Consider the following 26,366-nt stretch of genomic DNA (forward strand, 5'->3'; position numbering starts at 1 on the left):
TTCAAGTCTAAGAAGCTGGTAACTCAGGCTTTCTGATCACCAAATCCGAACTTAAAAATGTAAAATGATCAGTGGGCTTCTTTCATGGATACCATGTTACTGCCACTCAACTTCTGGATATTTTAGACGAAAAAAATATTCGAGCAGAATTAAGAGAACACACAGCATGCATTTGTCGGTAAGAAACTGAGTAGAATTACTCCAAAGCTTGTACATCTGGTAGTAACTTAAAAGATTTAAACTATTACTAGGTTTCATTGGTGATTCGGTATCAAAATTACCCATGAAAAGGTAAAGTTAGTGCTTTATTGCATGCGTTAATGACCAACCCCCTGAGACAACACCTGCAGTCCTTATTCAATGCTTCTCTGTTCCCATTAACAACGTTGGTGCAAACTGGGAATTCTGGGAGTAAGCTCACCAAGTTATTTTTTATTGTACAGGTCGCTGTGGCTTTCAGTGTTTTCTTTAAAAGAATTTGTTAACATTTTGAATTTATTTTTGAGAGGCAGAGAGACAGAGCGCGAGTGGGGGAGGGGCAGAGAGAGAGAGAGAGAGAGAGGGAGACACAGGATCCGAAGCAGGCTCCAGGCTCCGAGCTGTCAGCACGGAGCCCAACGCGGGACCCGGACTCACAAACCGTGAGATCATGACCCGAGCTGAAGTCAGCTGCTCAACTGACTGAGCCACCCAGGCGCCCCCAGCAGTGTTTTTTGAACTAGACGTGTTACTGACAGACTTTTCTCTTTGTTGCCACCGGGTTGGGCAGAAGCCTGGCTTATGTGGGATGGAGGAGAAGTATGGAGCCCCTTTACTGCTCTGTTTTTTTTCCATCCGTCAGTGACATAGAGAAGATCATCCTCCCCTCTGGTCCCAGACCTTTACACATCACCCAGTGCCCCAAGACCTAGCTCCTGCCCTGGAGACGAATGGAAGGATCGTGGTAGACATTCCTAGGTGTTAACCCAAGGAAAATAGAGCCCCGTATATGTTTGTGTGGGCCCGAGGCTACTTGTGTTAGGTAGGAATAGTTAAACCTGGAGTAAATCATTAAACAAGTGTTTGCCAAGGCCTTACTATGCACCCAGGTATGGTCCTAAAAGAAACAGCAGAGAGCAAATCAGACAAAGTCCCTGCTTTTGTAGAAGTGACATTCTAGGTAGGGAAAAAGACAACATACGCAAATAGGTAAGGATTAAGTACGTAGCCAAGTGGTGGCAATACTGAGATGCAGATGCAGATTGAAGCTGGTAAGGACACAGAGAATGTCCTTTTGGGGCGCCTGGGCGGCTCAGTCGGTTAAGCGCTTGATCTTGATTTTGGCTCAGGTCATGATCTCACGGTTCGTGGGTTTGAGCCCCTCGTTGGGCTCTGTGCTGATGGCTCAGAGCCTGGAGCCTCTTACGGATCCTGTGTCTCCCTCTCTCTCTCCCCTTCCCCTGCCTCTCTCTCTCTCAAAAATAAACATTAAAAAAGTTTTTTTAATAAATAAGTAAATAAACGTTAAATTTTTTTTTAAAAAAAGAAAAAGAAATAGGAAACAAATGCCAGTAGGTCAAAGAGTTATCAGGGGATTGATTAGATCATGTAGGGCCTTCAGGACCCTAAGGCAAACTTGGATTTTACTCTGATTAAGATGGGAAACCACTGGAGGGTTCTGAGCAGCAGGACATCATCAGATCATCCGGCTTCTGAGTGGAGAATAAACTATAGTGGGGTGGGGGGCAAAGGCGGAATCAGCAGGAATTCAAGTGAGAGAAGATAGTCGCTTAGACCTCGGTAGTGGTGATGAAAAAGCTAAGCTTAGAGTAGCCTAGCTTAAAAAAAAATTTTTTTTAATATTTATTTTTGAGAGACAGAGTGAGACAAAGTGAGAGTGGAGGAGGGTCAGAGAGAGGGGAGACACAGATTCCGAAGCAGGTTCCGGGCCCTGAGCTGTCAGCACAGAGCCCGACACGGGGCTCGAACCCACAGACTGTGAGATCGTGACCTGAGCCGAAGTCGGACGCTCAACCGACTGAACCACCCAGGCGCCCCAGGGTAGCCTAGGTTTTGAAAATAAAAATGAAGAAGGAACCCGTCCCCCTCCCTGCCCACCGCCGCCTTGGTGCCTATGCTATATTCATCCGTTTCCCCACAGACATTTTCAGATTTGCCTGGAGTATGAGGCATAAGAGATCATTTCTTCCTGGTGATGTGACATGCACTTAAATGCACTGAGCTGACGGAGGAGGTACCTCGGTGATGGCTTTCAAGGCAACCAGAAGTAAATGGTATCTGGGATTCAGCAGAAATGCGAGGTTTATAACATGATTTATAATGTGGCGTTGGAAAACTAAAGTCTCAGAAAATTAGCACTAGTTGATAATGCTGAAGGATCTATTGCTGGCTTCATCTGGAAACAAATTTTGTTGGGCAATTTGGGGTGGGGGGAAAAGTGGGGGGGGGCACCTTGGAGGGTCAGTTGGCTGAGCCTCCGACTTCGGCTCAGGTCATGATCTCATGGTTCGTGGGTTCGGGCCCGCGTCGGGCTCTGTGCTGACGGCTCAGAGCCTGGAGCCTGTTTTGGATTCTGTGTCTCCCTCTCTCTCTGTCCTTCCCCTGCTCGTGCTCTGTCTTTCTCTCTCTCTCTCTTTCAAAAATAAATAAACACTAAAAAAAAATTAGGCGCGCCCGGGTGGCTCAGTCTGTTAAGTGTCTGACTCTTGATTTTGGCTCATGTCATGATCTCACAGTTTCCTGAGTTCGAGCCCCACGTCAGGCTCCGTGCTGATGATGTGGACCCTGCTTGGGCTTCTCTGTCTCCCTCTCTCTCTGTCCCTCCCCCACCTGTGCTCTGTCTCTCCCAAAATAAATAAAGAAATAAACTTAAAAAAATTGTTTGTGGAAGCCACTCCTGACCCTTTGCAGATTCCGCCGCTGAAGTTTTTTACCCCCCTTCCGCACTCCCTCTGACCAGCCCGCCACCAATGCCTGAGATCAACACGGGCAGCTGGCCCCAGTCTCTGCAGCTGTGCATGCCCGCCGACAGCCAAGGCCCCCACGGGTGCTTGTGGGTCCCCATCTGGCCCCGACTCCTGTCACTGGCTTGCCTCACTGTGTGCGTACGTGAGCCTCTGTAACCACACAAGTGCACACCGATAGCCCACAGCCAAGACCCACGTGGCTTTTTGGGGGCTTGGATCCAGCCCTGACCACTGTCCTTGAGCTATCCGTCGGCGTGCCTGCAGCCAGCCCCCCCGCGTCTTGTAAATGCATGCCGCTGGCCAAATATTTGCGTGGATCCACAAAAGACCCCCAAGAGCCAAAGCCATCCTGAGAAAGAGCGAAGTTGGAGGCATCACAGTTCCTGATTTCAAATTATACTTCAAAGCGACAGTAATCAAAACAGTATGGTACCTCCATAAAGACCGACACATAGACCAGTGGAATAGAATCAAGGGTCCTGAAATAAACCCATGCATATATGATGAACTAATTTTTTTAAGTTTGTTTATTTATTCTGGGAGATAGAGAGAGAATCCCAAGCAGGGAAGAGGGGAGAGAGGGAGGGGGAGAGAGAATCCCAAGCAGGCTCCGTGCTGTCAGTGCAGAGCCTGATGCAGGGGTTCAGACCCACGAACCATGAGCTCATGACCTGAGCCCCGGATCAAGAGTCGGACGCTCAACCGAATGAGGCACCCAGGTGCCCCTATGATGAACTAACTTTTGAAAAAGGCACCAAGAACACACAACGGGAAAAGCACAGTAGCCTGGAAAGAAGGGCCCTGAAAGGGAAAAGAACAAAGAAAAGAAGAAAAGCTGTTGCCAAATATGTCCTTGTATTTATGCATATTTGGGGCTTTCAATACACTGCGGCTTTCTAGCTATTGCAGGGATTTGCCTCATAACTGGATCTTCCACGTAATTTCTGCTTGCTTCAGTCGTGTACAATACTTTCAGAATTAATGAACTCGGCTCGGAGCATCTTTCTTGCCCATTAGCTAACGAGACAAGAAAGAGTTTGCGCGTCTTGTTTCCCTGGTGTCGGTTTAAAACACGTCTTCCATCAAAATACAGAGATAGACCGTACAGAGTGAAACACAAAACCCATTGAAGTGTTTTAGATTAGCTATGACATTTCATTTTTTTTTCGTTTCTTTATTTTTTGAATATGAAATTTATTGTCCAGTTGGTTTCCATACAACAGCCAGTGCTCATCCCAACAGGTGCCTATGACATTTTATTCACTGCCGGAAGTTTCTCTTATAGTGAACACTCTCCTGCTGTTCATTCCTTCCCCCACGTCCCATTATCCCTTCCAGCTGGGGCTTCTTAAATGGAAACCTCTGAGAAATCCTGTGTTAAGACCCTGCAGGCTCTTCAATCCACATCGTGTTAAGCAGCTTTTATGTGCCAGAGATCCGGCTTGCTACCGGAGAAACACGCTGCTCTTAGGAGTGCATAGCAAATTGGGGCGCCTGGGTGGCTCAGTTGGTTAAGCGACTGACTTTGGCTCAGGGCACGATCTCATGATTCAAGGGTTTGAGCCCCGCATCTCTGCCGTCAGCACAGAGCCCACTTTGAATCCTCTGTCTCCCTCTCTCTCTCTGCCCTCCGGCTCGCTTTTCTCGCCCCAAAATAAATAAACATTAAAAAAAATGAAAAAGGAGCGTGGGGTAAGTAGAATATAGAAGATAGACAAAAACTGGTGATTATCACATGGCCTGATACACTTTTTAAAAAAAATTTTTTTAACATTTGTCTTTGAGAGACAGAGAGAGACAGAGCATGAGCAGGGGAAGGGCAGAGAGAGAAAGGGAGACACAGAATCGGAAGAGGCTCCAGGCTCCGAGCCGTCAGCACAGAGCCCGACGCGGGGCTCGAACCCACAAACCGCGAGATCATGACCTGAGCCGAAGTCGGACGCTCGACTGACTGAGCCACCCAGGCGCCCCTTGATACATTTTAATACATGGGTGAGGAATGGGATTACCAAGAAAGAAGACCCCAAGAGAGTAGATCGTCTAGGGAATATTTAACACAATAGTTTACATTCGAGGTGGGGTTTGCAGGACAGATAAGGGTTTGCCAGAGAAAGAGAAAAGAAAGGGAAAGTAAATTTCTGGCTTGGAGGAAAGGATACACAAGAGGAAGGAGGTATGAAAAACGGTGTAGCGAGTCTGCGGGTTTCAAGGTGAGGGGTATCTTGGGCACAGGGTGAAAGATCTGGTGCGAAATTTTATGGGCTTTAGCTAACGTGCATGAGGGAGTGAACACAAATTTTGGATGGCAGGAAAGGAGAGGGGATCACATCTTTAGCAGCACCAAGTATTTTCTTGGTTGGGGTTGTAAGACCATAGCTCACTTAATGTCTTTAGTTTGGCCCTCACGCTCTCCCCCCTACCCACGTTCCCACCCAAAGCAGACCCTGAAACCAGGGTATGGGCACAGGTAGCTTATTTAGGAGGTGATCCTAGGAACCAGGAGGAGAGAATAAGGAAGTGAGACGGGGAAGGGAGACAGTAATAAAGGATGTGCTAACAGGCTGATTTCACCTCTGGGCAACTGGGCTTCTCATCCTGGGGCTTTTCAGAGACTGTTCGGAAAACCGCTGTCCAATAGGGGCACTTGGCTGGCTCAGTCAATAGAGCATGTGACTCTTGATCTCTGGTAAGTGGGTTCGAGCCCCAAGCTGGGGGTAGAGTTTACTTACAAAAAGAAAGTGCTGTCCAATAGAAATAAAATGCGGGGGGCCGGGTGCTCAGTCCGTTAAGCGTCCGACTTCAGCTCGGGTCAAGATCTCACAGTTTCTGAGTTCGAGTCCCTCATCGGGTTCACTGCTGTCAGTGAAGAGCCCCCTTTGGATCCTCTGTCTCCTTCTCTGTGCCCCTGCCCCGCTCATGCTCCCTCTCTCTCTCGCAAACATAAAGAAACATTAAAAAAGACACGCAAGTCGCATACGTATTTTTTTTATTTTTTTTAACGTTTTTTTAATTTATTTTTGAGACAGAGAGAGACAGAGCATGAATGTGGGAGGGGCAGAGAGAGAGGGAGACACAGAATCAGAAGCAGGCTCCAGGCTCTGAGCCATCAGCCCAGAGCCCAACGCGGGGCTCCAACTCACAGACTGTGAGATCGTGACCTGAGCCAAAGTCGGACGCTTAACCGACTGAGCCACCCAGGCGCCCCACATACGTATTTTAAAATGTCCTAAGAAGCACACTTAAAAAACTAAAAAGGAACGGATAAAAGTAATAATAATAATAATAATAATAATAATAATACAGTTTCTTTCTTACAATATATCCACAATATTACCATTTCAACGTGTAATCAATATAAAAATATCAGCGAGCTATTTTACATTCTTTTATCATATGAAGTCCTTAAGATCTTTTTTTAATGGAAAGGAGATTATTTTATTTTTTAAATTATTTTTTTGTTTCACACATCTACCATTTTTTAATTTTGATTTCAGTATAGTTAATGCACCGTGTTACAAATGGTATACAACACCCAGAGCTCATCACAAGTGCCCTCCTTAGTCCCCATCCCCCCACCCACCGCCCTCCCGTGACCACCAGTTTGTTCTCTATAATTAAGGGTCTGTTTCTGGGTTTATTTGTCTCTCTCTGGGCTTGTGTCCCCCCCCCCCCCTTTTCTCATTTGTTTTCTTATTTTTTTAATATATATGTTATTTTTAAGTAATCTCTGAGCCCAACGTGGGGCTTGAACTCACAACCCCGAGATCGAGAGTTACGTGCTCTACCAACTGAACCACTCAGGCAACCCTATATGTCATCTTTAAATTTTTTTTTAATGTTTATTTTTGAGAGAGAGAGACAGAGCATGAGCAGGGGAGGAGCAGAGAGAGAGAGGGAGACACAGAATCTGAAGCAGGATCCAGGCTCTGAGCTGTCGGCACAGAGCCCGACGAGGGGCTCGAACTGATCGTGACCTGAGCTGAAGTCAGACGCTTTACTGACTGAGCCGCCCAGGCGCCCCTTAGTGCTGTCTTATATCCGTTTGGAATTGCTGTTTAACACTTTATGCTTCTCTGTCCTCGATCCCGCAGATTTCCTTATCTCTTTCCTCTCTATTGGCCAGCATAGAGAGTTATGTTGAAAGTCTCTCCTCCAGCATTTTGTTTTGTAGAGAACTGTAATTTTGTATGCGGCTTTCCAAATAAAACACACACACCATGGTTTGTGATCTCCATCTCACAAAGGGAGAGCCAATTAGGTTGCCTCTGGCCCCAACAGCCAGCCACTCAGTAGACCCCGGAGAAAACTTGAAAAGGGAGATGCATTTCTCTTTAGGCTTGAGGCACCCAGTTCTCCAGCTGCTAGGAGTGTTGGCTGTTGTCGACTCACAGCTGAGTCTCTCCCCGGAGCTCCCCTCAGCTGATGGCGGCTGCCTCCCCAAAGACGCACACCCTCCCCAGGTGTAACCCACATCTAATGACTGGGCAGAAGTGGGGAGGGGGGAGGTGAAGAGGGTTTATGTAAAGGACTTCGTTCATGGCCGCTCTGAAAGGCCCTCCCAGGATCAGCGGAGAACTGCCGTCGAGAATAGAGCTGCTGTTCAACGTCTCCCTCTGTCCAATCCTGCTTCTCTTGCTGCCTCACAGGGCTTGTTCCTAGAGCTTTCCCCACTAAACCTACTGCGCACAGATCTGAGTCTCCAAACGTTTCCTGGGGAACCCGATCCATGACCGGAGGGGACTTGACCAACGTCTCTATGTTTCGGTGTGCTGATTTAACTAAGGTTGTGCAAAGTTAGAGGGCAATCCCCCAAAGCACCCTCCCTTCTTCTTTTTTTAAATTTTTGATGTTTATTTACTTTTGAGAGAGAGAGGGAGACAGAACATGAGCAGGGGAGGGGCAGAGGGAGAGGGAGACAGAGAATGCGAAGCAGGATCCAGGCTCCGAGCTGTCAGGGCTGTTGATGTGGAGCTCGAACTCGTGAACTGTGAGATCGTGACCTGAGCCGAAGTCCGATGCTTAACCGACTGAGCCACCCAGGCTCCCCTGAGCACCCTCACTTCTGAACTGCAAGTTCAAGGCTCACCGAGACCATCCTCACTTCTGACACCAACTTCAAGGTCAAGGGTCTCCAAGGCTACCTTCAGTTTGGATGATTGGCTAATAGGACTCACAGAACTCACGGAAGGCTGTTGACACTCACAGTTTATGACAGTGAAAGGATGAAAATGCAAATAAGGCAAAGGAGGAGACACAAGCTGCAGTGTTCAGGAAAGTTCTCCATGTGGAGCTTCTGGCTGTCCCCTCCCAGTGGAGTTGTAGCATCCCAGGAACGCTAGCTCTCCTGGTAACCGTATGTGACAATACACAAAGAATTTTGCCAACCAGGGAAGCTTACCTGAGCTTTTGTGTTCAGAGTTTTTATTGGAGCTCAGCCATATAGATCTGGTTTCCCACCCATGTAGCTGACCCCAGCCCCCAGCTCCTTCCTCTCTAGGCCAACTAATGCTGCATGACCAAAGCCCCCACCCTCCATCACATTGTTAGACTATCTCTGTGAACCCAAACCCCCATAGAAACAAAGACACTTATATAAGGCAAGACATTCCAGGGGCATAGGAATAACTTCCCGGGAGCACAGGGCAAAGGCCAGACTCCCTGGGGGAGATTAAATTCTTTTCTAGACAAGTTGTAAGGCAACATTTGAAGGGAAAATAAAGTTTTAAATTCCATAAAGATAGAAAGATGATGATAGATAGATAAATAGATAGATAATTATACATAGAGATTCATCTGGAAATACCTGTCCTAATGTAAAGGAAGTTATTACAGATATTGTCTAATGGGCAGGCTCCCATTGTTTCATTATTAATGTTTTATAAATCTGACCATTATGAGGATAAAGCTAACTGAATTTGAGTTGGACTTTGAAAGAAGCAATGGCTTCCTCTTCCTCCTCTTACGCTAAACGTTAAACAAGTTTTGCTTAGGGAGGGAATGGGTTTTCAGGAAAACAAGAAGTGCATTTCTGCCTTATTAAGATACATTCATCAACTTTCATTCACTTGTTATGGAAACCCTTCCCCCCGACTCCATTGTGTATCCGAGTTATGTGTCCACCTCAGATCGGATTCAGCATCAAATACTACAGTTAGACACACAGGCACGAGAGAGGCAAAGATTCTGGACGTATCACAGGAGGCCCAGACCACGGGGCCCATAGCCTCCTCACCATCTACCCTACGACCTTTCATACCATGAGTAAGATATGCGCAGTAACCGGCGAAAGCAGCCCTCATATTTATGATGTCTAAAAACAACAATACAAACCCTGAAGTCACCATGGAAACTGCCTCCCACTAGCATTTGCCTTCCAGAGATTTTTAGAAGCATTTATCCACAACAAATCAGCAGAGAAGAAAATTTGAGACAGATGATCCTAATTACGAATGCCTATGCTTACTAGAAGGAGAGTTACCGAGAAATAGAAAAGAAGAAGGGGTCTTTAATCCAAACTTCATTAAACATTTATTTTAAGAAGCCTTAACTTACCTGTCTCCCAGAAAAAATCCTCTAAAGGAGCCCTTGAGACACAGCTTTTATAAGTGCTTGGTTTTACATACTTCATAACTATCTATAGTGTTAACAAATATTTTCTAATGTTTATTTATTTTTGAGAAAGAGAGCGAGAGAGCAAGGGAGGAACAGAGAGAGAGAGGAAGACACAGAATCGGAAGCAGGCTCCAGGCTCTGAGCTGTCAGCACAGAGCCCCATGTGGGGCTCGAACTCCCAGACCATGAGATCATGACCTGAGCCAAAGTCAGACGCTTAACCGACTGAGCCACCCAGGCGCCCCGTAAATCTTTATATTTTAAAGTCACATGTATTTTTGTGTTTTCTTTTTGAAATTTGTCTTAATGATAAATTTGAGATATTTTAGGAAGCAAAATACGGTGTCAGAAACAGCCAATTCACAACTTTTATCCTTAGAAAATACAAACGTAACATAACAGATTTCACTTCAGTCACGAATCAAGAAGACTGGTATATTTCAAGTCAGTCTCCTAAAGGGTGCCAGCTTCTGGAAGGGAGGTTATGGGGAAGCTTAAGAAAGAAAATGTTTGCTAGGGCGCCTGGGTAACTCCATCGGTTGAGCGTCTGACTTCGGCTCAGGTCACGATCTCACAGTTCATGGGTTTGAGTCCCGAATCGGGCTCAGAACCTGGAGCCTGCTTTGGATTGTATCTCCCTCTCTCTCTCTGCTCCTCCCTCACACTCTGTCTCTCTGTCTCTCAAAAATAAACATGAAAGAAGAAAGAAAGAAAGAAAGAAAGAAAGAGGAGAGAAAGAAAGAAAGAAAGAAAGAAAACGAAAGAAAAGGAAAGAAAGAGAGAAAGAAAGGGTTTACTGAAGTTGCTATGTCAAAGCTGGGGATCAGTCTTGTTTGCAAAGTCGCAAAAATAAGGATAATTCCACGGAAGGCAGACATAAGATTTAGATACAACTTCAAACTTTGAGTAGCCAACACTGCTTACAGAGATCTCAGTTTATATCACAAGTTGAAGTTAGGTCCCATTTCCACCCAGATTTTTCAGTTTCTCCAACAGAACTCAATCTCTTCATCTTTCACGTTCCTAAAGCACATTGTGCCTCTCTTAAGCCACTTAATAATATTCATGGGGCGCCTGGGTGGCTCAGTCGGTCGAGCATCCGACTTCGGCTCAGGTCATGATCTCGAGGTCCGTGAGTTCGAGCCCCGCGTCGGGCTCTGTGCTGACAGCTCAGAGCCCGGAGCCTGTTTCAGATTCTGTGTCTCCCTCTTTCTTTCTCCTCCCCCGCTCATGCTCTGTCTCTCTCTTCTCAAAAATAAATAAACGTCAAAAAAATTTAAAAAAAATATTCTACCTTACGTTTTGGTTATTTTTGTACCTCTCTCTGGGACGAAACCCCTTTGAAAATAGAGAATACTTCTTATATATCTTTGTTACCACATAGCCCCTAGCACAATTCCTCGTACGCTGTGGGAGCTTACACATGTTTATGAAATGAATTAAGAAAGCCCAGCTCTAATTAGCACAAGATTAAGCCTAGGATATTGTGTTCACAGAGAGGCTTTTTTTTTTTTTTAATCAAATGTCCCCCTGACAAAATAACCAGAAAGTGATCTCCTTCGTAGGAGAACTCACTGATGAACTTGGCAATTTGCTGTTTTTCTCAAGGAAAATCTTTTCCAGGGCGTAGATGGGTTCTGAAAATGTAACAGCCCACAAACTGGCCGCCGACTGACTTCACCTGGACGATCGGCGAGAGGCTACGTCTCACAGCAGTGACTCAAACAGCCGGGAGAAGAAAACGTAGAACAAATGCGAATTTTTCAGCTCAGTAAACATTTGCTGATTACGTCTTTCTGTGCAGATCGCTGAGTTAGGGGCTGTGCTCCGGAGAAAACATAGATGTATCCAGTAATCACTGCTACCCATTAAGCACCAGGTAGAGGCCATGGACCTTCTTATCCATTTCCTATAGCAACGCGGTAACGTAGATACCATTACCCACGCCTGTATCAACAGGACAATGAAGGCTCAGGGAAGTTAGGTAACTTTGCCAAGGTTACATAGCCAGGAAGTGAGAGAATCAGGATTTCAATCCTCATCTGACTCCAGAATCCATGTTATTCCCATGAACCAGAGTCCTTTTTCGTTTTTTTAAAGAGTGCTGAGTCGCTTTTATTCTGATGTACATAATTAGAGGCTAAATGACGTAATATCGATGATAAAAGAATACGTTCTCTGGTCATTTGTGAGGTGTCTTTTTTTTTTAAATGTTTATTTATTTTTGAGAGAGAGAGACAGAGTGCAAGTGGGGGAGGGGCAGAGAGAGAGAGAGAGAGAGAGAGAGAGGGAGACACAGAATCCGAAGCAGGTTCCGGGCTCTGAGCTGTCAGCACAGAGCCCGATGTGGGGCTCGAACCCACGAAACGTGAGATCGTGACCTGCCTGAGCCGAAATCAAGAGTCTGAAGCTGAACAGAGTGAGCCACCCATGTGCCCCTCTGGTCATTTATGAATTTAACTTTTGTCCTCAACTAGGTTATCAGCTCCCAAAGGGCAGGGACCGTAGCATAATTCAGTAACTTTCCTCAAAGCGCCTGGCTATTGTGCTGAATACATAAAAGATCCTCTCTATATACTAGTGGTTTGATCAATTTTCCCTCGGCCCTTAGGAGTAGGAGCCGGACGATATTTGGCCTCCCTGGGTGGAAGAGGAAAGAAAAATGAGTACAGCACGACAATAGCTAATTGGCCGCTCACTCCTATTTGCTACATATTACCTCGCTTAATTCTCAAAACCCTACAAAATAGGTATGAGCATCCCCATGTTGCAAATGAGAAAGTTCAAGCTTAGAAAAATTAAGTAAATGGCCCAAGGTTACAGAACCAGTATTTGATGAAGCAATTATTTAAATGTGGTTCTGTCTGAGCCAGAGTTCCCGCTCTTAACGCTCTCACCGTCACTTCTGCTCTAAGACCCCATAGATCTGAAGATACATCCTTGATGTACTAAACGTTTTTCAAGGACATGGAGGGTACTACCACATTAAATGAATAGGTTGGGTGAGAAACGTGTCTCAATTTCAGAACGGGAAAATGGGTGTCTTAAGCAGCAAGGAAACGAGGTACCTCATATTTGCGACACGTTTTAGAGTTTCCTTTGAAATGCCGGTGACCAAAAAACACCAAGTGAACTTCCGCAGTGTAGTGTTAATGAAAAGGTTCAAACTGCTCTGAAACTTTGGTTTTTAATGAGCTGTTATAGCGCCGACATAGAGGGGCTGTATTTTCAAAGAACGCTTTCAAGAAACACTGTGAAAATAGCTCTCGTACTCAGTCTTCTATAGAAGCTTCCCCACACTCTCTGCTCCCTTATCACTCATCCCAGGATGGACCCTAATTGCCTCTGCCCCGGCCTACAACCCCAAGCCAGCCCAGAGGAACCCTGCCTTTGACTTTGGTTCAGAATCCTGGTGGGATCCACAAGACTGTGGGAATGGAGTAGAGATTCCCCACACTCTTGTTATTTTCAGGATACTATCTGCATTCCCTCGAGAGAAAGAAAGAAAGAAAGAAAGAAAGAAAGAAAGAAAGAAAGAAAGAAGGAAAGAAATCTTGGGGCACCTGGGTGGCTCAGTAAGTTGGCCATTTGGCTCAGGTCATGATCGCGGGATTCGTGGGTTCAAGCCCTGCATCAGACTCTGTGTTGACTGTGGAACCCGCTTGGGATTCTCTCTCTCCCTCTCTCTCTGCTCCTCCCCTGCTCTCTCTCTCTCCCTCTCTCTCCCTCTGTCTCTCAAAAATAAACAGTGGGGAACACCTGGGTGGCTCAGTTGGTTGAGCATCCGACTTCAGCTCAGGTCATGATCTCACAGTTCGTGAGTTCGAGCCCCACATCAGGCCGGCTGCTGTCAGCGCGGGGCCTGCTTGGGACCCTCTGTCCCCCCACCCCCACCCCCACCCCTCCGCTGCTCATGCTCTCTCTCTCAAAAATAAACATTTTAAAACAAACAGACAAACAAACATTTTTTTTAAAAAGAAGAAATCCTATCCCTTGGGGTCCTTGGAAATTTTGAAATTGGTCAGACCTCAAGTTCCCCTCAGCTGTGAATTGAAATACAAACAGATCTGTGTGAATGGGGTTACCAGATGCCCTGCACAGAAATCTCGGGTGTCTAAGAATGGTGTGAGCGGGAAAGGTCCGGCAGGGAATCGTTCTGATTCCCTCCTGTATTTAAATGCATTTGACTACAAAGAAAATAGTGTAATGTACCAACCAGACAATTTGGCCTCTCTTAAATAAGGAGAATCATTCTCTGGTAAAACCCACCATGGCACAACAATTTACAATTGGCTTGAGAGCTTCCCCGCCTTCTACGGCAACCACCATGAGGACAAATTTTCTGAGCTCCATTTTTTTTCTAATTTGCTTAAGGGCAACAGCAAATAGTATCTCCCTGGACTGCTTGGAACTAACGCCATCCTCCTGCCAGGTGCCCTGGACCCCTCCTTGCCTTGCGAATTGAGGTTTGCAATTATGGGATTTATAACTCTACATTCATTAGCACTCATTATTGCAAGGTCCTCGTGAATTACTCAACCTCAAACTTTCTGTTCTCCACGTAATCCAAGTAGACTCCTTGCCTCTTATCCATACCTAGATCTGCCAGATTTCTCTTCTTGGATGCAATTGTTCCAAAGCTTAGATCGCTTCCAGTAAAAGAAACTTTTTTCCTACTCATGAAATACATACATAATCCCATGATCACGTAGAATGTTGGGCCTGTGAAAAACTCACTCTATGTAGGGAAATTTTTTTCAGTGCTTATTTATTTGGAGAGAGAGAGAGAGCGCGTGCACGCCTGTGCCCGAGCAGGGGGGAGGGGCAGGGAGAGAGGGAGAGAGAGAGAATCCCAAGCGGGCTCCGCACCGTCAGCGCCGGCCCCAACGTGGGGCTCGAACTCATGAACCCCGAGCCCATGACCTGAGCCGAAATCAAGAGCCGGCCGCTTAACCGACAGAGCCACCCAGGCGCCCGGATGTGGGGGAAATTTATCCCTGCTGCAAGTCAGCATCTGGGCTGCGTGACGAGGAAGTGATACTTGGCACCAGAAGAGAGACTGAGAAAACTTAAGACTGTTACAGGGAAAGAAAGAAGGGAAAAGGAAAATCGGCAAACAGGTCAGCTTGTGGCGTGAAGGCATAAAGACCTCGGTGAATCCTTTCTCCAAAGAGCTGGCGTTGAACTCAAGGGCCCCAAACAACCATTTTTAGAGCTTCAGATTGATTGGCCAAAGATAGAGTCTGTGGCTTTTGTTCCTGGGTCTACTGACTTACCTTGCTCCCGGCTTCACGGGTAAGAAGTAACTTTTACCAGCATGAGCTGCGGGCCATGCAAACTAGTGGGTCGGCGGGGGGGTGGGGGGGGGGGGTGCGGGGGGGAAGACTCAATTTCGGGTGAATGTGGTTTAATTAGGGCTCGGTCAGCTACAGGTAACACATCTGATAGGAACCAAGTGAAAATGCACAGCACTCCGAGGTCGCTGAGCTCGCTGGGTGAACAGAAAAAACAAACCGAAATTTTAACAGGAAGGTCCTGCCAATGGCAGAACCATAAAAGGGCTGAGATAAGACCCCCTCGTGTCTTGAGAGCGGAGAAACTACACACTGGCGTGGAAGACACCCAGGAGAGGTTTCTAGCAAAGGGTGAAAGCTAAAGGAGAATTGGGGAGCCGCCTGCGTGGCTCAGTCGGTTAAGCGACCGACGGTCGGTTCAGGTCACGATCTCACGGCTTGTGGGTTCGAGCCCCGCGTCGGGCTCTGTGCCCACAGCTCGGAGCCTGGCGCCCTGCTTCGGATTCTGTGACTCCCTCTCTCTCTGCCCCTCCCCCCATGCTCTGTCTCTCTCTCTCTCTCTCTCTCTCAAAACATTAAAAAAAAAAAATCTTAAAAAAAAAAAAAAAAAAGAAATTATCCAGTGCAAAGAACAGAGAGAAAAATGCTTGAGACAAATTAACAAAGTCTCAGAAATAATAATGAAGTTGCTGTCGAGGTTGAAAGGAAATGACACAAGACTTTAACTCAAATTTACAAAAAGGAATGAAGAATACTGGGAGTGGATACAGGTGCATCTATAAAAGACTGCAGGTATTTGTGTGTGTGCATCTCACTTTTTTATTATTTCCATATTCTTTTTATTTCTTCTTTCTGTATTCTTTATCATTTCTTTTTTCTTCATTATTTGAGGAACATGCGGTTCTTCACAGAAATAATTATAACGCGTATTATTGGGTATATAGCATCTAGCTATTACATACATGTATATGATATATGTGAGGACAAAAAGAGCAAAAGTGGGAGAAGGAAAATACACTGGAGAAAAGTTGCTACATTGGACTAGATTTAAGTTGGTATTAGTCTGAAATGGATTGTTTAGTTGAGGGTGCATACTTCTGTAAGAAAGTTTATTTTTTTCTTTTGAGAGAGAGAGAGAGCGCGCGCGAGAGTGTGTGGGAGATCATGACCTGAACCAAAATCACGAGTCGGACGCTTAAGTGACCGAGCCACCTGGGGGTCCCGTACATCTTTTCAAAACAGTGTTTTTGTTTTCTCAGGGCAATTCCCCAGTCGTGGAATTTTATACTGTAGTGGAATATATACTGTTTTCCACAGTAGTAGATATTTTGGATATTAGCTCTTTTTTGGATATATCATTTGCAAATATCTCCTCCCATCCAATAGGTTGCCTTTTTGTTTTGTTGATGGTTTCCTTGGATGTGAAAAGCTTTTTGTTTTGATGTAGTCCCAATAATTTTTTTTTTTTTTTTTTTTGCTTTTTGTTTCCCTTGCCTGAGGAGACATATCCATAAATATGCTGCTAAGGGTGATGTCCAAGAGATTACGGCATACATTTTCCTTTAGAAGCTTTATGGTTTCAAGTCTCACACTTAGGTCTTTAATCAATTTTGAGTTTGGGAAATTTGCACATCTCAATAACAAGAGACAAACGACCCAATACAAATAGGGGACAGATGTGACACTTTCACCAAAGATTATATACAGATTTCTAATACGCGCGTGAAAACTTGGTCAACATTATTAGTCGTTGAGGCAACACAAATTAAAATCATAAGATACCACCTCGCACCGACTAGCATGGCTATTATAAAAAAAGACTGACCATCCAAAGTGTTGACAGGCTGTGGAGAAACTCGTATCTCTCATACGTTACTGACGAGAGCATAAAACGATACGACCACATGGGAAAAACAGTTTGACATCTTCTTAAACAGTTATACGTACAGTTTCCATATAACCTTGCAATTCGATTCCCAGGTATCTACTCAAGAGAAATGAGAGCACATGTCCACATGAAGGCACGCATGCGGGTGTTCTCAGCGTGTTGTTCCAAGCTCAAAACCGGAAGCAACTCAAACGTCCAGCCACTGGTGAATGGATAAACCTAACGTGATATAGCCACAAAGTGGTATACTACTCAGCAATAAAAGGGAATAAACTAAAAGAACTACGGATAAGTGCGACAATGTGGATGAACCTCAAAAACATTATGATAAATAGTAGAAGCCAGACACAAAAGAGTACCTCTGCTACGATTGTCTCCATACGAAATTTCTAGGAAAGGTACAGCTCTAGAGACAAAAAGCAGATGAGGGCTTCCTGTGTTGGTGATGGGCTGAAAATGTGCACTAGAGAACATTTGGGGATGATGGAATTGTTCTAAGATCGGATTATAATGATCTGTGTACCACTGAATACGTTTAGTATAAAATGCATTGGGTATATTGTATGTATGGAGATCAATCATACCTCAATAAAACTGTTGAAGAAACTTCAGAACAATATGGAAAACAGTCAGACAACAGTCTACGTAGTCCATGGAAAATCTGCACAGCTCAAAGAGTATGGAAGAGGGGAAACCACAAGTTTGGCTTGAGGATAGTGTGAAATGGGCCAGGAGTTAGTCCTTCATTGAGAAGAATGGGCCAGGGCACTCAATCATAGGCAACCCAGTACGTATTCAGAGTTGAAAACCTCCAGCTTCTTACTTGGAGTGACTCCATATCTTATAGGCGTCGTTATTTCCTTCATTGTTAACGTGGATTTTTAGGGACCATAAGAAGCATATCTAAAGTCATATAGTTTGGGGCACCTGAGTGGCTCAGTCGGTTGAGCGTCTGACTTCGGCTCAAGTCATGATCTCACAGTCCGTGAGTTCGAGCCCCGCATCGGGCTCTGCGCTGAGTGCTCAGAGCCTGGAGGCTGCTTCGGATTCTGGGTCTCCCTCTCTCTCTGCCCCTCCCCAACTCGTGCTCTGTCTCTCTCTCTCGAAAATAAATTAAAAACATTAAAAAAAAAAAAGAAATGGAGAGTTCGCCTTTGAGGAACAATATACAACCAAGTAACCTGAAAGAAAAAATTTTTGTACATTTAAAAGAGTTAAGGGGCGCCTGGGTGGCCCAGTCAGTTAAGTGTCTGACGTCGTCTCAGGTCACGATCTCAATGGTTTGTGAGTTTGAGCCCCGCATTGGGCTCTGTGCTGACAATGCAGAGCCTGCTTCGGATCCTCTGTCTCCCTCTCTCTCTGCCTCTCCCCGCACCTCTCAAAAATAAAAAAAAAAAAAACATTAAAAAAATAGCTTAAAGAATGGAGATATGGGGTGCCTGACTGTTTCATTTGGAAAAGCATATGATTCTTGATATTGGGGTTGGGAGTATGAACCCCACGTCGGGTTAGAGATTACTTAAATCAAAAAAATATATATATATATACAAAGATATATATATATATCTTAAAGAATGGAGGTAATAATAGAATTAATAAAAGACTATGAAAAACAGAAACCAACAGAAATGATAGAAATTAGAAATAAGCAATTAAAATAAAATTCTCAAGTAGTAGGCTAATAGGAAATCAAATTTAGAAGAAATCATAGTAAATAGAAAGATGCATCCCCCCAAACGCAGTACAGAGAAATAAGATATATGTTCAACTAAATAGGTGCAGAAAATGATTCAATTCAAATAAAATCTACGCTTTGTTTAAAAAAAAAAAAAAAAAACGCGACCTCCACGACAACCAGATAAAGAAGGCAACAGCCTTAACCTGACAAAGAATATGAAAATCTACCAAAAATCTATACCAACCATTTTAGTTCATGGCTAAACTTTGGACATTATGTAACTCAAGAAACAGATTCTAAAGTTTATGTAAAAGAGTAAGCCTCTAATGAAGATTCAAGACATTTCTGGAAAAAAATGCAGAAATTAAAGTGAGGATCGGGGGAGGAATGTCAGCCACTACTTCTTATATTCATATTATACTGATGTGTCTAGAGAATGCAGTAAGACAAGAGAAAATCGAAAATGGAGAAGAGAATTTTGCTGTTACTGGCAGACAGGATTATCTATACAACAGGCAAAAATTGCTCGTCATAAGATCAACATGACAATAATAAGGAAACGCCTATGTGTCAGCAATAGCAAATCGGATAAGACACTAGAAAAAAAATCTCATTTACGGTAACAAAACTATACCCTAACTAGGAATCATCGCAACAAATGTTGTGCAGACTTTTGTGTGGAAATGTATCAAACATTATTGCAAGATAGCAAAAAAACAAAGACCTAGATTGCTGGAGAGGTATTATGCCTGTTCAAGTATGGGAAGATTCAATATTTTTGTTAAGTTTATTTATTTATTTTTGGAGAGAGAGAGAGAGAGAGAGAGAGAGAACCAGCAAGGGAGGGGCAGAGAGAGAAAGAGAGACAATGCCAAGAGTTGAAATCAAGAGTCGGATGCTCAACTGTCTGAGCCACCCAGATGCCCCAGGAAGATTCAGTCATTTAAGGTTGTTAGTTTTTACCAAGTTAGTCTTTAACACAATTAAAATTTTTTTAATGTTTATTTATTTTTGAGAGAGACAGAGACAGAATGCGAGTGGGTTAGGGGCAGAGAGAGAGGGAGACCCAGAAGCAGAAGCAGGCTCCAGGCTCTGAGCTGTCAGCACAGAGCCCGACGTGGGGCTCGAACTCACGGACTGTGAGCTCATGACCTGAGCCGAAGTCGGACGCTCAACTGACTGAGCCACCCAGGCGCCCCCCTGTCTTTAACACAATGTTAAACAAAATCCTACCACAATGTTTTATGTAATTTAACACACTGATTCTAAGTTTTATACAAAAGAGTAAAACTCTAATGAAAGACATTTCGGAAAAAAAAATATGGGGAGAGGACATTTCCTCTGGCAAATATAAAGAATTACATAAAGCTATAGTGATTAAAACAAAGTAGTGTTAGTGTGAGAATAGATAAATAATAGATCATTAGACTAGAATAGAGACCCCTCAAACAGACCAGATATTTGAGAATTGGTATCGCCTTACAAATCAAAGGGAAAATTCTAAACTCTTCAATGGGTACCATCAAAACATTTGGTTATCCATATGTGGAAAATAGATTTTTACCCCATACCATTGACAAAAAGTAAATTTCACATAAATGTACCCAAACTACCAGGAAACGATTTAGAAGAATATCTTCATAAATAGCATTAAAAGTTGAACCGCTTCTTTGGAGAAGAATATATTTGCAATACGTGTAACTATCGAATGATTGGTACCCAGAATACATAAAGACCTATAATTGAGATTGGTACCTCAATTATAAATAGACATATCAGGAAAAAAAAAAGCGGTTAATGACAGGAGCAGGCAATTTACGGAAGAGGGCCCACAACTGGCCAATAAACATACCAAAAAGTTTCAACCTCTCAAGTAATCGGGAAAATGCAAATAGCAACACAACTTAGCTTCTACTTCGTACCGTCCGATCAATAAAAATAAAGCCAGTGAGGGGCGCCTGGGTGGCTCAGTCGGTTGGGCGTCCGACTTCGGTTCAGGTCACGATCTCGCCGTCCGTGGGTTTGAGCCCCGCGTCGGGCTCTGTGCTGACAGCTCAGAGCCTGGACCCCGTTTCAGATTCTGTGTCTCCCTCTCTCTCTGCCCCTCCCCCGTTCATGCTCTGTCTCTCTCTGTCTCAAAAGTAAATAAACGTTAAAAAATTTTTTTAAAAATAAAGCCGGTGAATATCAAGTTTTGATGGATGTCTGGCCAGCTAGGAACGTGCAAACGCGGTGAATGAGAGTATAAATGAGAGCGGGTGCAATTTAGCACTGTTGGTGATGTTGAAAATCATCCCCAGCAACTTGACCTTAAGGTTATGGATCCCAGAGAAACCTTCACTTGTGTCCAAGGAGACACGTGTGTGCTGCCCTGTCGCAGGATTACTGTAGTGGCGAAAACGAATAGCAACTTGATGTTTGTCAAATTGGGATACCTTCGTATGATGACGTACACGGTTGATATATAAAGGCACGGGCTCTCCTCCAAAAATATGCCGAGATACGTTGAAATAAAAGAGGACGTTGTACAATTGTGTGAATGTATGCTGCCATTTATGGAACCACGTGTATGAATATGCGCGAAACATGCGACGAATGTATACCTGATGAAGTCATGAGAATACAGGCTGGAAAGATACCAAGGTGCCAAGTTCAGAATAACGAGAGCGGAAAGGTCAGTGGCAGTGGAGAGAGCACACAGAGAAATCTTCAGCTCTGTAACTGTGTCTTGTGTGTACAAAACAATCTGAAGCAAACGACAAAACTCAATCATGTGTTCCACATTCTTGATTGTTTGTTGTATTATTCTCTGTACTTTGCCTGTACTTAAAATTTTGTTCCAATAATAAAAGAAACACGTTACGTAAGGTGGGCAAGGATTTCCAGAACCACTTATTGGTACTTTCTCATTGAAAGCTCCTCTTCTCCCTCACAGAACTTTGAAATGACCCTACATCTGCTGTGGGGCTATTGCGTGAGTAAGGAGTGCCGTGTATAAAGACCACACAACAAAATGCTGTTTGGATACATGCGCGCAGATACATTTGCATGATATGTGATATATATGATGTATATGTGATAAACATACCTCTTTTTATCGCCCGAGATACTGGCAGAAGAAACTCTTACCTCAAATTGCTAAGAACTGGGGCGCCTGGGTGGCTCAGTCGGTTAAGCGTCCGACTTTGACTGAGGTCCTGATCTCGCGGTCCGTGGGTTCGAGCCCCGCGTCGGGCTCGGTGCTGACAGCTCAGGGCCTGGAGCCTGCTATGGATTCTGCATCTCCCTCTCTCTCTGCCCCTCCCCTGCTCACGCTCTGTCTCTCTCTGTCTCTCAAAAATAAATAAATGTGTAAAAAAATTTTAAAACAAAAATAAAATAAAATTGCTAAGAACTGAAGAAGTACCCAAAGGAAAACTCTCCATAGTACTATGTGAGGTGCCTACGTCAGGGCAGAGAGCCACGACAACAGAGGATCATTCGGAGGCCCCGGGGACAGATGGAGAGAAGAGGTAGGCCACCTCACCCTGGGCGGAGGGGCCAACAGGTAAGGTCTCTAATTCAGGTTTCTGATCACCCCTGATAGAGCAGAGGAAAACTTGGAGCAGGTCCCCGAAAAGGAGCAGCTTCACAAATCTCCTTCCACCCCAGAGCTCCATGAAGGATCCACCCCCGTGAGCCTAGCATGGGCGACCTTATTCTCCAAGACAAGGCAACGGATAGAGAAGTCCTGGGCCTGCCTCTGCCTCTCTTCTTCTGGACAAGAGTGTGGCTTGCTCAGAGTTAAAAGTACATGTCCTATAAAAACGCTTTTCCTTCCTTGTGCAAAGCAATGGTGCTGGCCCATGAGCAGTAGGGGTAAACACTGAGCTGCTCTCCAATAATGGTGGACTGAGTTGACGCTGGGCCATGGGTGCCATGGGTGCCATGGGAGCCTTTCCATTGCTCCTTCTTTCAAATGCTCACCGGTAAGCACGTGTCCCCCAGGAAGGGCTAAGATTGTTCCTGGGCCGGGGAGAAAACGTTGGCGTCCTTCTCAGATATCTGCCCCAGGGGCGGCTTAAGTAGGTGGCGGTGTATGTGTGCGATTTTTTTATACGTTTTTTAAAATGTGTATTTACTTTTGAGAGAGAGAGAGAGAGAGAGAGAGCAAGCAGGGGAGGGGCAGGGAGAGAGGGAGACAGAGGAGAAGCGGGCTCCGAGCTCAACAGCAGAAGCCCAGATGCAGGGCTCGAACTCGCAAACTGGAGATCGCCACCGGAGCTGAGGTTGGATGCTTAACCGAGTGAGCCACCCGGGTGCCCCCCAAATGCCAGATTTTAAGATATACTGCACAAATCGATAATCATGAAAGAAGCATTGTACTGGCACATACAGAGACACATCGATTTTCTTTTTACTTATTTATTTATCAAAAATTTTTTTAAAGGTTTGTTTATTTTTTGAGAGACAGAGAGCGCGAGCGGGAGAGGGGCAGAGAGAGAGGGAGACAGAGAATCCGAAGCAAGGCTCCAGGCTCCGAGCTGTCAGCACAGAGCCCGACGTGGGGCTCGAACTCGTGAATCCCCTAGATCGTGACCTGAGCCAAAGTTGGACGCCCCAGCAACCGAGCCACCCAGGTGCCCCCGTTTCTTGTAAATGATAGATCTGATTTACAAAGATCCCCACCGAGTGGAACGCGCACATTACTCATGTGTGGTCCTGCGACACTAACCTCCCGTTTCTCCTCCTCGAGGGGACTTACAGCTTTACATCTAATCGCAGAGCTCTCGATCCTGAAGGTGGTTTCAGCAGCCACACGGAAGGAGACAAATGTCTTTGTTCAAAGCATCGCACTAGGATTTGCACGTGGGTGGAATCCCGTGGGATGCTGACAGTTTGTGGGAATTTTCTGTGGAAGGAACTAGGTTAATAAGGTCACCATTTTTCTTTTTTTGGCGTAAGCATTATTCTACAGTGCCTGTGGAGAAAAATCTTGTTTCCAGAGCTTGCCTTCAGTAGCTCCATAAAAGAAATCGTTGTGACAGCGCATGTCAAGAAGAGTCATGCGTGATTTGAGATTCTATAGATCTTTTCCTTCGGAATCATAACAATAATAACGCCGATAAAACATTCAGGGGCACGCGAAACTTTTCTGAAAGCTTGTACGCAAGTTGATGTAAATGCCCAAGCAGACACAGATACCTATGGCGCATTCCCATCAATCTCCAACTGGGCCATGAAGAAGAACGCGATGGGAAGCGCAGGGGAGGGGCAGAGAGAGAGGGAGACCCAGACTCCGAAGCGGGCTCCAGGCTCTGAGCTGTCCGCGCGGAGCCCGACGCGGGGCTCGAACTCACGGGACCGTGAGATCATGACCTGAGCCGAAGTCGGTCGCTCAACCGAACTGAGCCACCCAGGCGCCCCATTTTTGAGTCCCTTTCTTTTGTTTTAGTCCTGTGCTGCTTCTAGAATGTCTGATTCCATCTCTGCACATTGTCTCCGGTCTTCTAGTCTACTTTCAGCAGGGAGCAAAGGACAATATCTCCTTCCTTTCTGAATGACTCTATGTGCTTTGGCTCCTGATCCCCGACCTCCTTCTGGGAATGCAATCCCATGGCTCCTGTGACCGCCCCCTCCCCCCCAAACGTCCTTCTCCACTTTCTGTCACCAGAGGCAGCCCTGGAAGCTTCTCTCCCTTGCAGGGCTCCCCCAGGCAAGCTACCGGCTGATGCTTTTACTAATAATTACAGTCTCCCGAAAGGCAGGCTTCGCGGGTATTAAAAAAAGTGAGGCTATACCGAGTCCTAGAAGGGTCTAATTTACCTATTCCTTTAGGTCAGAGGCTGGGTGTCCTGCCTCTTTGCTCCCTATCCGGCTAAGTTATTAATATTAGTAAACACCGAGTCAATATAATTCAATATTGATCTCATTATTTGTTGGCGGATAACAGGAGAAGAGAGAAGTGGCAGGACCGCGGGCAAGGGAAATAAAGGGTCCGAGAGGACAGAAATGTGAGAAAATCTGAAAAAGAGAAAGCCAGGGTTGGGGGGAGGCGAGTGGGCGTGACTCAGTAGGCCCTAGATGCTCAGCAAAACAAAAATAAACAAAATCAGGGAAAAAATAAAGTCTGTGCCCCCGTTCTCCAAACTGGTAATGGACAGTTTGTGGGCCATGAAATGTCCCATTGTGTGCAGCTCTATTTTGCCGGGGCGCGCATGGCTTCCCTTATAGGCAGCTCAGCACACCCTTACGGCTTTTTCAGGCCCTCACCGAGCCGCTACCCCCCGCCAGAAGCAATTTCCACACTTTACTATGTTCTGTTGGGGAATTCTCGCTACTTTCCACCCCAGAAAGGATTTCAAGGATCCCGAAAACCTCAGCTCCAGTGACCCGAATAAAGTTTGGAAGGAGCCATGATTCTTCCGAAAAGTCTTCGAATGCTGGGCGGCCGTCGCCGAACGCTACCTTTATAAATAGCCACCTGCTCGTGGAGCAGTGACAATGTGCGCCCGGGCTGCTGGGAATGATGCGGCTTTTAACCCCGTGCTATGCTGGATACTCCCCGGAGAAAAGTGGACTCCTCTCCCCTTGTATGTCTGGCCACAGGGACACAGTGAAAGACACCTGCACCCCCATCCACCCCCCCCCCACACACACACATAAAATTACTTGAGTCTTCAATCAGTTGAGTGACCTACATAAGCATCCCTGAAATATTTCAGGGTATTTTAGTAAAACCCTTTGTGGAGGCACGAGTGCGCACAGGCACGTGGTCTTGTGGGTGTATGGAAAGTTTTGTGAGTAGATGAAAAGAGAAAAGAATGACTTCTTTATATTGCTGATTCCATACACGGCTGACCCTGAACAAAAAGGGTTTGAACCGTGTGGGTCCACTTATATACAGATTTTCACATATATATATATATATATATATATATATATATAGTGTCTTATATACATATATATATTGTAGGTATATGTATATATATGTGTATATATATGTACAATACAATACTATAAACATATTTTCCTTATGATTTTCTTTTTCTTTTTGTTTTTAAAGATTTTTAAATGTGTATTTATTTATTTATTTTTGAGAGAGAGAGAGAGCCCCCGTGAGCTGCGGAGGGGTGGAGAGAGAGAGAGAGAGAGAGAGAGAGAGAGAGAGAGAGAATCCCAAGCGCTTGAAACACAGAGCCCAAAGCACGCCTCGATCCCATGAACTGTGAGATCACCACATGAGCCGAAATCAAGAGTTGGATGTTCAACCAACTGAGCCACCCGGGCGCCCCGAAAGATGTTATCGTTTTAAATCATCTCTACACCCATTGTGGGGCTCAAACTCACAACCTTGAATCAAGAGCCGCGGGCTCTACCAACTGAGCCAGCCAGGCGCCCCCTTAGGATTTTCTCCATAGCAGTTTCTTTACTCTAGCTTAATTTATTGTGAAAATACAGCATGCAATGCATATAACATACAAAATATGTGCTCATCGATTTTATATTACTGGTAAGGCTTCCTGTCAACAGTAGGCTATTAGTAGTTAAGTTTTTGGAGAGTCAAAGGTTATGTGTGGATTTCTGACCACGCAGGGGGTTGGCGCCCCTAACCCCCACATTGTTCAAAGGTCAACTGCATATTGTTTGTGAGAGGTTAGCTTTCTAAAATCAATAGAAAAAAAAAGGTAATACTTGCTGTTCATCAGCTGAAGAAAGGTGTTGGGGCAGATTAATGTGACTGCCAATACACTATGTCCCTCAAAGTTGAGTTAAGTATGGAGCCTTTTTAATGGTTACAAAGAAAGTTCTCTTGGACCCATAAGGATATGGTTTTGGATTTTCGAGGATATGTTTTGGGATATGATTTGGATTTTCAAGTGTCCTTTGTCCTTCGTTGTTGAGACAATGACTCAATAAACTAAAGTCTCATTTTACGAAACTATCCT

The sequence above is a fragment of the Panthera onca genome, chromosome X, assembly GCF_046562875.1.
Source record: "Panthera onca isolate mPanOnc1 chromosome X, mPanOnc1 haplotype 2, whole genome shotgun sequence".
In the NCBI taxonomy this organism is placed as follows: domain Eukaryota; kingdom Metazoa; phylum Chordata; class Mammalia; order Carnivora; family Felidae; genus Panthera; species Panthera onca.